At 44.2% G+C, this 12520-nt stretch overlaps 1 long non-coding RNA gene across 1 annotated transcript in view; it reads left to right on the top strand.

Annotated features, from left to right (window-relative positions):
• Positions 1 to 12049, top strand: part of LOC132833695 (uncharacterized) — a 123032-nt gene extending 110983 nt beyond the window's left edge. Inside the window, exon 3 of the long non-coding RNA XR_009647100.1 lies at positions 11991 to 12049. This is a non-coding gene — a long non-coding RNA (uncharacterized LOC132833695). The remainder of the gene's footprint in view (positions 1 to 11990) is intronic.
• Positions 12050 to 12520: the final 471 nt, after the last annotated feature.

The raw sequence follows: 12520 nt of genomic DNA, 5'->3' as shown, positions 1-12520 counted from the left end.
CTGCACCAAGACAGGATGTTCTCAAAGAGATGTTGCAGATTTTTCAGTACCTAATGGGATTATGATGATATTGCCAGGAATGCAAAGGTTTGAGTTATAAGGAGAGGCTGGATAGGCTGGGACCTTTTTCACTGGAGTGTAGGTGGTTAAGGGGTGACCTCATAGAGGTTCATAAAACCATGAGGAGCATAGACAGGGTAAATAGCAAAGGTCACTTCCCTTGTGTGGGGTAGTTCAAACGTAGGGGGCATATTCTTAAGGTGAGAAAAGAAAGATTTAAAAGGGACCTGAGGGGCAACTTTTTCACACAGAGGATGGTGAACGTGTGACTTGCAGAGGAAGTGGTAGATGCAGGTACAATGACAACACTTAAAAGATATTTGGGCAGGTACATGAATAAGAAAGGTTTAAAGGGATATGGGCCAAATGCAGGTGAGTGGGACTAGTTTACTTGGTTTGAATGTGCATGGACAATTGGACCGAAGGGTCTGTTTCCGTGCTGTGTGGCTATTACTATGACTCTGGTTTACAATGAAGACCATGCAGGGATCAGAAGCCACATAGCCGTCTCCCCTTTCACTGACTGCTGATAGGCTGTCAGTGATGGGAGAAAGTCATCCTTAGATGCCTGGAGTTCTGTTTCACTTTTCCCTGTTTTCTCCCTCAAAGAGATTTGAGGAACCAGTTGCCAGGGGATGAGGTTGGGAAGTGATTTAAGGCGGACAGCTGTTGTACAGTCCTTGCTCTCTGTCCTGCCCTCCTGCAGTTGTTGTTTGTGCAGCCTTCTCACATATTTCTGTGAATTTTCTGCAACTGGTGTGACAAAACCACAGCACCAGCTGGGAGAGTGTGACAAAACCACCGTAAAAATTCAACTCCTTCTCTTCAGAGACCCGTTTTATCTGGGGAGCAGTCGGTGAAAGGGGAGACGGCTATGTGGCTTCTGATCCCTGCATGGTCTTCATTGTAAACCAGAGTCATAGTAATAGCCATACAGCACGGAAACAGACCCTTCGGTCCAACTCCTCCATGCTAACCAAAGTAAACTAGTCCCACTCACCTGCGTTTGGCCCATATCCCTCTAAACCTTTCCTATTCATGTACCTGCCCAAATATCTTTTAAATGTTGTCATTGTTCCTGCATCTACCACTTCCTCTGCAGATCATTCCACACACACACCATCCTCTGTGTGAAAAAGGTGCCCCCTCCGGTCCCTTTTAAATCTTTCTTTTCTCGCCTTAAAAATATGCCCCCTACTTTTGAATTACCCCAAACTAGGGAAAAGACCTTTGCTATTCACCCTGGCTATGGTTTTATGAACCTCTATGAGGTCAATCCTCAACCTCCTGCGCTCCAGTGAAACCAGCCTATGCAGCCTCTCCTTATAAAACAAACCCTTCATTCCTGACAATAACCTGGTAAGTCTTTCCTGAACCCTTTCCATAAGACCATAAAACATAGGAGTGGAAGTAAGGCCATTCGGTCCATTGAATCCACTCCACCATTCAATCATGGCTGATGGGCATTTCAACTCCACTGCATTCTCCCCGTAGCCCTTAATTCCTTGTGACATCAAGAATTTATCAATCTCTGCCTTGAAGCCATTTAGCGTCCCAGCTTCCACTGCACTCTGCGGCAATGAATTTCACAGGCCCACCACTCTCTGGCTGAATAAATGTCTCTGCCAGTTCTGAATTGACCCCCTCTAATTCTAAGGCTGTGCCCACGGGTCCTAGTCTCCTCGCCTAATGGAAACAATTTCTTAGCGTCCACCCTTTCCAAGCCATGTATTACCTTGTAAGTTTCTATTAGATCTCCCCTTAACTTTCTAAACTCCAATGTATACAATCCCTGGATCCTCAGCCGTTCCTCGTATGTTAGACCTGCCATTCCAGGGGGTCATCCATGTGAATCTCCGCTGGACACGCTCCAGTGCCAGTATGTCCTTCCTGAGGTGTGGGGACCAAAACTAGACACAGTACTCCAAATGGGGCCTAAACAGAGCTTTATAAAGTCTCAGTAGCACATCACTGCTTTTATATTCCAACCCTCTTGAGATAAATGACAAATTATTTTCCAATTTAATAATATCCTCTCTTTAGCAGAGCGACCAGAACTGCACACCATACACCAAAGTCCTGTACAACTTCAACATGACATCCCAACTCCTACACTCAGAGGTCTAAGCAATGAAGGCAAATGTGCTAAATGCCTTCTTCAATACCTCATCTACCTGCGATGCAACTCCAAAGAACTATGAACTTCAACCCCAAGGGTCTCTCAGTTTAACAAAACTACCTAGGGGGTTCCACCATTAACCATAAAAGTCCTGCCCTTTATCCAAATTAAAGTCCATCTGCCACTTAGCCCATTGGCCCAATTGATCAAGATCCCTTTGTAATCTTAGATAACCTGCTTCACTGTCCAATATATCACCAATTTTGGTGTCATCTGCAAACTTACATGCCTCCTAAAGTCTCATCCAAATTGTTTATATAAATGACAAACAACAATGAACCCAGCGCTAATCCCAGTGGAACACCATTGGTCACAGACCTCCAGTCCAAAAGTAACTCTCCACTACCACCCTCTGTCTGGGGTGAGAGATGGTTACTTTCTCTTAAGATAGTACTTCAACTGAATTAGAGTTTTAAATATTTCTGCTCAGAGATTTTATTACGCAGCTTTATTACGAAGGAGGTGGGACTTAAACCCTGGCCTCCTGATCCAGAGGTAAGGACACTACCACTGCATCACAACATTGTAAACATTGGGGGCTTTGGTCAGCTCAATTAGCCAGGTAGTATGTAGTAGGTCAGGTAGCATCCAAGGAACAGGAGAAACGACGTTTCGGGCATAAGCCCATCTTCAGGAATGCCCGAAACATCGATTCTCCTGCTCCTTGGATGCTGCCTGACCTGCTGCACTTTTCCAGCAACACATTTTCAGCTCTGATCTCCAGCATCTACGGTCCTCATTTTCTCCTTGACTGAAATGTAGTGTAGAATGATGCCAGCAGTGAAGGTTCGAATCTTGTACTGGCTGTGATAGTACATGGACACACTGTCTCCTCTCCTTCAACAATGTTTGAGGGGAAGGTGATGTCTCATAGTGACATTGTCAAGACGCTAGGCTGATGTTCTGGGAATGATCAGTTCAAATTCCACTGTGGCAGATGTTGACATTTGAATTCAATGAAACACTGGAATAAAGAGCTGACCTAATGGTAACTGTATCACTCATTGTCAAAAACCCACCTGGTTTGCTTATGTCCTTCAGTGAAGGAAATCGGCCTCCCTTACCTGGGCTGACCCACATGTGACACCAGACCCACGGCAATGTGATTGACTCTTACCTGTCTTCTGGGCAAACAGGGTTGGGTAATAAATGCTACTGGTCAGAGACACCCACATCCTGTGAGTGAATAAAATAAAGATTCTGTATAACTAGTCTCTGTCTAATGAGAGAGTTACATGTTGAAGCTATGGAGGTGAGTTTCCAGAGAGCTCTAGAGAAAGCAGTGAGACGGGATTAGAGTAAAAGAGAATATTGGCACCACCTCAGATCATGTTGCTGAATATACACAGGGTTTAGTGTGGAATATCATAGGGAGCGGATCTCCGTGACTGTGCAGCATCTTACTCTAGTCAACTCCAAGAAGTCCAGTGTCATGTGGGGCGTAACATTGCCCCACCTGAAGGTAAGGTTGAAAGTTTAGCATGTGCTGTCCCAGTGTTTAACTGAGCAGTCAGGCATCTTGAGGACAGTTCTAAATCATAACCAAAAGAACCGCGGATGTTGTAAGTCAGGAACCAAAACAGAAATTGCTTGAAAAGCTCAGCAGATCTGATAGCATCTGTGGAGAGAAATCAGAGTTAACGTTTCAGGTCAAGCAACCCTTTGTCAAAACTGTTCAGAGGAAGGGTCACCAGACCTGAAACATTAACTCTGATTTCTCTTCACAGATGCTGCCAGACCTGCTGAGCTTTTCCAGCAACTTCTAATTTTGATCTTGAGGACAATTCCCTTCCAAGTTCCCACAATGTGTTCCTAAAGTTTGAGACTTTCAAACCCAGTTTGTACAAACAGATAAGATTCAAACCTGCTGTCAGATCTGTGACCAGATCCCACTCGGTTTTCCGCCAAGTTAGCTGCTGTCTCAAGATAGGCAGTTGTTATTTTATAAACGGCTGAGTCTCCTCCTGTCTCTTGCCGGTCCCTCCTGGACTTGGATGATAGAGAGACCCCACCTGAGAACTAACTGGAGGATCCTGGAGGGAGACCACAGGGTCAGAGTCAGCAGACTGCACCACTTTGAGAACCCACCAGCACAGAACATCTCAGAGAGAACAAATTCCCCAGATTGGAAGTCATGGTGGAAAAGGAGATGGTATTGTGTCGATCCTTTAGGATTTGCCAGTGTGGAGCACCTCTGGGACAAGGAGCTAACGTAAAATAAACTGCCATAAAGGTATCAGGATGTGATTCTTCCTGGAAGAGACCTCTGTGCTCCCAGGTCTCCGAAGCTCCCTGTAGTTTGTGGTAACTGGGCTGTGCCATTTATAATTGCATCCCTGAACAGGTGACATGCATTGTTCCTCTCAACTTCAAACCTTTCATAGAAAGTGCTGGAGAAACTCAATGTCTGTGCAGAGAGAAAGAGAGGGAGAGACAGAGTTCATATTTCTAGAGTCAAATTTTGCCGTAGTTGAGTCATCCCGGACCTGAAACTTTAACTCTGTTGCGCTTTCCACTAATGCAGTTGGACCTTTCTGTTCTAATTGCAGATTTCCAGCGTCTGCAGCGTTTTGCTCTTATTTTGTGCAGTCTTTTCTGTGCCATTTCAATTACTTTATTTGTTCTTGCCACACGCGCAAAACAAAACCTTTTTTCGGAGTTGGCACATTTGTACAGTGGAACAAACTCCTTTAACAAAGATAGACAGACTCTTAACTGCAATCTTCTGTGACAGTCCATAAATCACACATAGAGTCTCGCTCACTGTAACCATATAAATGTGCCCTTCACTATAACACACTCCCAAAGACAGGTCGAGTGAAAAAACTTTGTGCATGTTGAAGCCATTGGAGCTTGCTTTTCTGTTAAATATTTTGAAGGGTTTTGATCGTCAGCGCATAGGCTGGTGAGGGAATCTGCTGGCAGCAGATTTGGATCCTGTCTGCTCAAACAAACTGGGTTTGAAACTCTCAAAATTCACATCTGCTCAAATTACCTAGTTTATGTTTCTCAGCTGTTAAACCAAGTTCAGTGTATTTTTAAACACATTTAATTAATTAACAAATAGTTGCCAGCTGGCCTACACAACTGAGCTGCCATCGTTCCTGTTAGTGGAGCTCCTCAGTTGCTTGCGAGTGTTTAGCCACACGTATATTCCTTATTTAAACAGATTCACAGAAATTTATCTGACTCTGTAGAATCTTTTAACTGAAAACAGATTCCACAAACATGTGGAACCCCAGTATTCTTGTCACTCCTATTCAAATGGCTTTTTGTCAAGAAGCCAAAGATCAGGATTTACCCCTCAATGACTGTTTTACGTTGCTTCTTTACCCCTGCCATTTTTCTCCACCTGTGAAGACACTAACTTATGCTGCACAAGGGTCTCCCAGGAGCCTTGGATGCCTCCCAAGTGGCAGTTCTGCATGTGGGAGCCTAAGCAGTGAGTATTGGCAGCTTATTCAAGCATGACCTTACCCACATGCACACGCGGTGCATGCACAGTCACACATAGCACACAAGCTAGGAACACATGCAGACACACACACAATGCAAGCTGAACACATTCAAGGACACGTGCAGCACATAGGCTAAGCACACATGCAGGCACGCAGTTTACACACATTCATGATGCATATGCAACACGTTCACCCTTCAGCATGTACTTACATATACATACTTATGCAGCACATGTGCAGCGCTCACACATTCTCATGCACACACACACACGTAGCATACACAGTGCACACACACTCTCATGCATCACACATGCAACAGACACACACACTCTCATGCAGCATACGTGCAGCATACATACACTCTCATGCAGCACATACACAGAGCACACACACTCTCATGCAGCACACACAGAGCGCACACACATTCTCATACAGCACACACACAGCACACTCTCATGCAGCACACACACAGAGCATACACACACTCTCATGCAGCACAATCGCAGCATACACACACTCTCATGCAGCACAATCGCAGCATACACACACTCTCATGCAGCACACACACAGAGCATACACACACTCTCATGCAGCATACATGCAGCACGCACACACGCAGTGCACACACACTCTCATGCAGCACATATGGAGCGTACACACTCATGCAGCACACATGCAGAGCATACACATTCCCATGTAGCACACATACAGCATGCACACACACGTACCACACACACAGCGCGCACACACTCTCATGTAGCCCACATGCAGAGCACATTCTCATGCAGCACACAGGCAACACGTGCACACAAGCAGTATATGCACACTGTCATGCAGCATGCACACACTTACACATGCAGCACACAGGGATCATATGATGAAGGTGCTGAGAGGCACAAATACAAACTGGATTGGTGTCAAACTGCTGTGTGTGGTTTATCAGCTCAGATTTATGTGTAGCACAGATCAAGGATTTACCTTTCACACAGACTGAATCATGCATTTACCCATGGAACAGTTAGGTAAGTAACTTTTTTTCACTTTATTCATCACCTGATGACCTGGAATATTTGAGGTCTCTCACTTTTTTGAAAATGATCACTTAATTATGACTAGCATATGGAGTTTAGGAGACATTGCTCACTCAGTTTTTAAATTTTGGATAAAAATTTTTCACTTGATTTGTTAGGAGGTTTTCATCACAAACCTTATTTAAAAAAAGAAACTATCCATTCTCTATGTCATCCAAACTTCTAAGTGGTTTAGCTTGTGGTTCTATTAATTATTGAACTGTGTAACAGGATGGTAAAATTCACAGCAAATTACATGAGAAGGTGGGTTAATATTGTGACAAGTGGGGTATATTCCAATGTTATATAATGGTGCAATAGTATTAGAAAAAGCTTGTTCCAAGTTATTGAGAAATGATGTGATATTATGAATCCAACAATCGTTGCCAAGCGAAAACCCTCTGCTCTAATTGACCTGTGCCACATAATTACATTTTGTACCCTCCGCACTGCCATAGGAGCTCAGGGAGAATGTCATTGCACTGGTAACTCAGAGGCCCAGGCTAATACACTGGGAATTTGAGTTTGAATCCCATCTCAAAGATGAGGAGGAAATCTTTCCTTAAAGAATTGTGAATCTGTGGAATTCACTGCCCCAGGGTTTGGTGTATGCCTAGACACTGAATAAACTTAGGAAGGAGAGAGGTAGCTTTTTAATTAGTTATGGATTGAAGGGCAGTGGAGATTGGACAGGAAAATGGAGTTGATGCTGAGCTGAGATCAGTCATGATGGTATCAAATGGCGGAGCAGGTTTGAGGGGCTGAATGGTCTCCTCCTGCTCCTTGTTATTTGCATTCTTAAGTTCAGTAGCTGGTAGAGTTAAAAACTATGATGGGAGATTCTGGTGTTGGACTGGGATGGATAAAGTCAGAAGTCACATAACACCAGGCTATAGTCCAACAGGTTTATTTGAAATCATAGACTTCATGGAGTTACCTGACAAAGGAGCCCTGAAAGCTTGTGATTTCAAATATACCTGGTGTCATGTGACTTCTAGGTGTCTCCTTCATCGCCGCTCCCTCACCAGCCGGCGCCTGGAGGAAGAACGTCTCATCTTCCACCTCGGAACACTTCAACCCCAGGGCATCAATGTGGACTTCACCAGTTTCCTCATTTCCCCTTCCCCCACCTCATCCTAGTTCCAAACTTTCAGCTCAGCACTGTTCCCATGATCTGTCCTACCTGCCTATCTTCCTTTCCACCTATCCACTCCACCCTCCTCCCTGACCTATCACCTTCATCCCCTCCCCCATTCACCCATTGTACTCTTTGCTACCTTCCCCCTTCCTCCTCCCTGACCTATCACCTTCATCCCCTCCCCCATTCACCTATTGTACTCAATAGTACTTTCTCCCTACCCCCACCCTCCTCTCATTTATCTCTCCACCGTTCAGGTACTCTGCCTCTATTCCTGATGAAGGGCTTTTGCCTGAAATGTCGATTCTCCTGCTCCTCGGATGCTGCCTGAACTGCTGTACTTTTCCAGCACCACTCTAATCCAGAATCCCATCATGTGACTTCTGACTTATTTTCATATCACCATTAGCTAGCTTTGAACAATCATTGAGAAACCCATCTGGTTCACTAATGTCCTTTAGAGAAGAGAATCTGTCATCCCTGCCTGGCCTGGCCTACACATGACTCCATTTCTGACGAAGGCCTTATGCCTGAAACATCGATTCTCCTGCTCCTCGGATGCTGCCTGACCGGATGAGCTTTTCCAGCACCACACCTTTTGATTACATGTGACTCCAGACCAACTGCAGTATGGTTGACTCTTAATTGCATTCGGAAATGGCCCAGCAAGTCACTCAGTTCAAGGGCAATTAAGGATGGGCACCAAATGTTGTTCTTCTTAGAAACACTCACATCCTCAAACAGCACCTTCTAAATCCACAGCCACTTCCATCCAGATGGACAAGGGCAGCAGATACATAGGAACACTATCACTCACAAGCTCCCCTCTAAGCCCCTCGCCATCCTGACTTGAAAATATATCACTGTTCCTTCATCTCACTATGTCAAAATATTGGAAATCATTCTCAATGGTATTTTGGACGTGGACTGCAGCAGTTCAAGAGGGAAGTTCACTGCCACCTTCTCAAGGGCAACTAGGGTTGGGCAATACCAGCAACACTATGAGTAATAAAAATATAATCTTGAGGGAGATGCGGAACTTTGGATAAAAAGACAGGTCAGTTTCATTTAACAGGATCTGGGAGATCCCCCTTGGTGATTGCAAGGGGCCTGGGAAATCAGTCTGAACCTGTTGGCACTGTACAGCATCTACCTTTCATAACTTGCATTTTGTAGTCATTTTCAGTATCAGTACATTCAATGAATGAAATGCTGAACAAATTCAGATTTGTTATTTTAAACTCCCAGTCACCCTACCAATTAACATGCCTAGCTGGTTAACTACCAAGCCTTGGGGGGGGGGGGGTGATCTGATGGAAGTCATCAAGGTCTTAACAGGAAAACTATTCCTACTGGTTGGGGATTATAGGATTAGGGGTAGACTTTGAGAATTAGGGCCAGACTGTTCAGGAGAGATGTTAAGAAGTACTTCTACGCACCCAGGACGGGAGAGGTTTGGAACTTTCTTCCAAAAATGCCATTCGATGCTGGATCAGTTGTTAATTTTAAAACTGAGATAGTTTTTTTTTTGTTAAGCTAAGGTATTAAGGGATATGGACCAAAGGTATGGAGTTAGGCCACAGATCATCCATGATCTCATTGAATGACAGAACAGGCTCAAGGGACTGAATGGTCTCCTCCTGTTCCTATGACTTCTGAGGAAGCTAGTCTGAAGCTGTGAAAGAAGGTATTCTGAGCTACAGAATACTGGGTTCCTGGTCGGGCTGAAGAACAATGCTGCTTCTGTACACTCACTGTCTGATAGGTAGTTGTTTATTCGACATGTCCATAGACAGATTCTGATGTTCGTTGAAGAAGTCAAAGGGTATGGGAAGCTGGCAGCAAAAAGTTCAGCCCCCGAATACAGATGTTCTGTGCTGTGTTTGTTGTGCCTTGTCACACACGCTGACTCACAGGTATCCTGGAGGAGGTCATTATCTTAAACAATGATAGAACCATAGACTCACCCAGCACAGAAACAGGCTCTTCAGCCCATCAGTCCTGATGAAGGATTCCTGCCTGAAACATCGATTTTCCTGCTCCTCGGATGCTGCCTGACCTGCTGCGCTTTTCCAGCACACCATTCTTGACTCTGATCTCCAGCATCTGCAGTCCTCACGTCTTTCAGCCCATCAGGTCTATGCCAACCAACAAACACCAATTAATCCCATTAACAACAAAAACAGAATTTGTTGGAAAAGCTCGGTGGGTTTGCGAGTGTCTGTGGAGAGAAATCAGAGTTAATGTTTTGGGTTGAGTGACCCTTCCTGAGAACTAACCCCATTAACCTGCACTTAGTCTCTAGCCTCCTACGCCCTGAAATTTTGTGTGCTCATCCAGATGTTTCTTAAATGATGTGAGAACACCTGCGTCCACCACCCTCTAAGGCAGTGACTTCCATTTATCTGCCACCAGTCTGGGTGAAAAAAAAATTCCTCAGATCCTGTCTGACTTACTTGCTGCTTGCCTTAAACTAATGCCTTCTGGTCTTAGACCCATCTGCTGTACAGAGTAGAGTAGGTTTCCAGCAAATCCTAGACTCATTCACCTCCTGGAGCACTGAGGCAGAATATGGTCCAAGCATCAGAGACACTTGTGTGTGGGTTCAGTGAGTGAAATTTATCCCCTCTCTCACAGTGAAATAAACCAAGTCGCTTCTCTGCATATTGCTGCTGCTAACCACAGTGAATTTTTTTTTTAAGAATTGCCATCCTCAGCAAAATGCAAGAAACAAGGGGGGCATGAAAAAAGAATGATGTCAGGATTTGTTTATACAATCTGTTGCCAATCCACTGCACTTTTCAAACTTTTTTTTTTGACACCATTTCACTGGTAACTGCCCTGTGAAAGTAGAATTTGCAGAATCTGAATTACAGCTAGCCCAGGCATCCCAGAGAGTATTATCACACACACTAGAAATAACTTAGAAAGCAGGCAGATCCATATTAGGTAATGAATTTGTACCAGAAAGAAGGGAACAAGAAATTTATTGACAAGCTTGTGTGACTGCGAGGCAGTAGAATACCCTCAGCTCCTTTCAGCAATTGTGATTTTTATACTGAGCAAGTGCAGAGGGACTTTTCCGAAAGATAGTTAATGACGCAATTGTTTTTCTCTCTACTTCTGTCACAAGTGTAAAATAAAAGTGAAATGCTATTTCTGATAAAGGAATGTAATAACTCGATCAGAAATATCGCTGTTTGATTTGAAGGGTGAGGCATTTACCAACCTTCCTTACAATTTAAACCTGCTGATAAAGTAGCAGCAGGATTGAGCTCATTCTTTTATTTTTGGGAAGGAAGGAAGGGGAATTGTCGAGTATGGAAAATATAAGTTTGATTCTGGGGAGGGTGGAGGGAAGGGGGGTGAATCTGAGCAGCTTTTCCCACATGGGCCCTCAATCTGTTATCACAAAGGCAGAGATTCTAAAAGAATCATTTGATATATTTTTCACACATTTTCCATAAGGTGTGTTTGTGATCAAGCGTGTATGGGTGAGCGTGTTTGGAAGTGTATATGTGTGTATATGTGGGAAAGTGTGCCTTTTTGTATGTCCGAGTGTGGGAGTATGTGTATGTATAGCCATTTCTGTGCTTACCGTTCTGTTAAGGACTCCTACGGGAAGGATCACTGCACATCTCTGCAACAGTTGGTAACTTTCGTTTGGCCCCAGTCCATTACTTTGTGAGTTGGCTTCCAAAACGAGATTAAATCAGCACACTCTCTCTCTCTCTCTCTCTCTCTGTCTCTCTCTCTGTCTCTCTCTCTCTGTCTTTAACCATTCTCCTCCTGAGGATTCCCAGTACCAGTGTGGTTAGAAAGTTGAGCATATGTTGTTGGTGACTTTCTGTGGTTACCAGGCCCATTACATGGTTGGTGAAGTGACGTGGATGAGAGGGAGCAGGGGAAGGAGGAGTGGTGTGGGGGTCAGTGAGGGTGGGATTTGGCAGGAGTCAGGGGGGTGGTGTTGGGGTTTGTGAGGGCAACAATGTTAAAATGACCAGTGACTCAGCAGCACTTTGAGAGGCTCATAAGCTGTTGGAAAGATGAACATTTACTAACTAATAATGAACTTTCTTTGACAGGAGGGAAGAACTCAAGAAAAGCAGCTGTTGCTAAGTGATGCACCGAACTGACTGGATCGGTAAGTTTCTGGGATCCCAGTTACTTTCCTCTTGTCGATTTCACATGTATGTGGTAATCAACCCTTCATTTGGTAGTTTCTGGGGATTATGAGTGTTCATTGGTTAATCTGTGATTAAAGACCAACAGAATCTCTCTATACAGTTGTGATGGACCAGTGGAGATGATCCATTCAGTTTTATGAGTTACAGTGGGTTGGTTTATTGATCACAGAATGACATTGTTTAACAGTACTATTTCAGCAAGTTTGCAGTTGTAAAGTGCTAGTTAATTAAGTCGCCAACTGGCTGTAAAGTTGTCAGACAGCGCTGCCTAACAAACAGTGGCCCTCCATTAACCATCAACAAAGAGTCTCCATTTGCTGCAAAATTACTCCATTCGATTAACTATCTAAACGTCATAAAGAATTTGACAGAGTAGATGGTGGTAGGAGTTTACCTTTGAGGAGTCTAGAATGTGGAGGTCCTGTCTC

This window comes from Hemiscyllium ocellatum, chromosome 37 (genome assembly GCF_020745735.1).
Source record: "Hemiscyllium ocellatum isolate sHemOce1 chromosome 37, sHemOce1.pat.X.cur, whole genome shotgun sequence".
NCBI classification, from domain to species: Eukaryota; Metazoa; Chordata; class Chondrichthyes; order Orectolobiformes; family Hemiscylliidae; genus Hemiscyllium; species Hemiscyllium ocellatum.
This window is presented reverse-complemented; position numbering and strand designations above follow the sequence as displayed.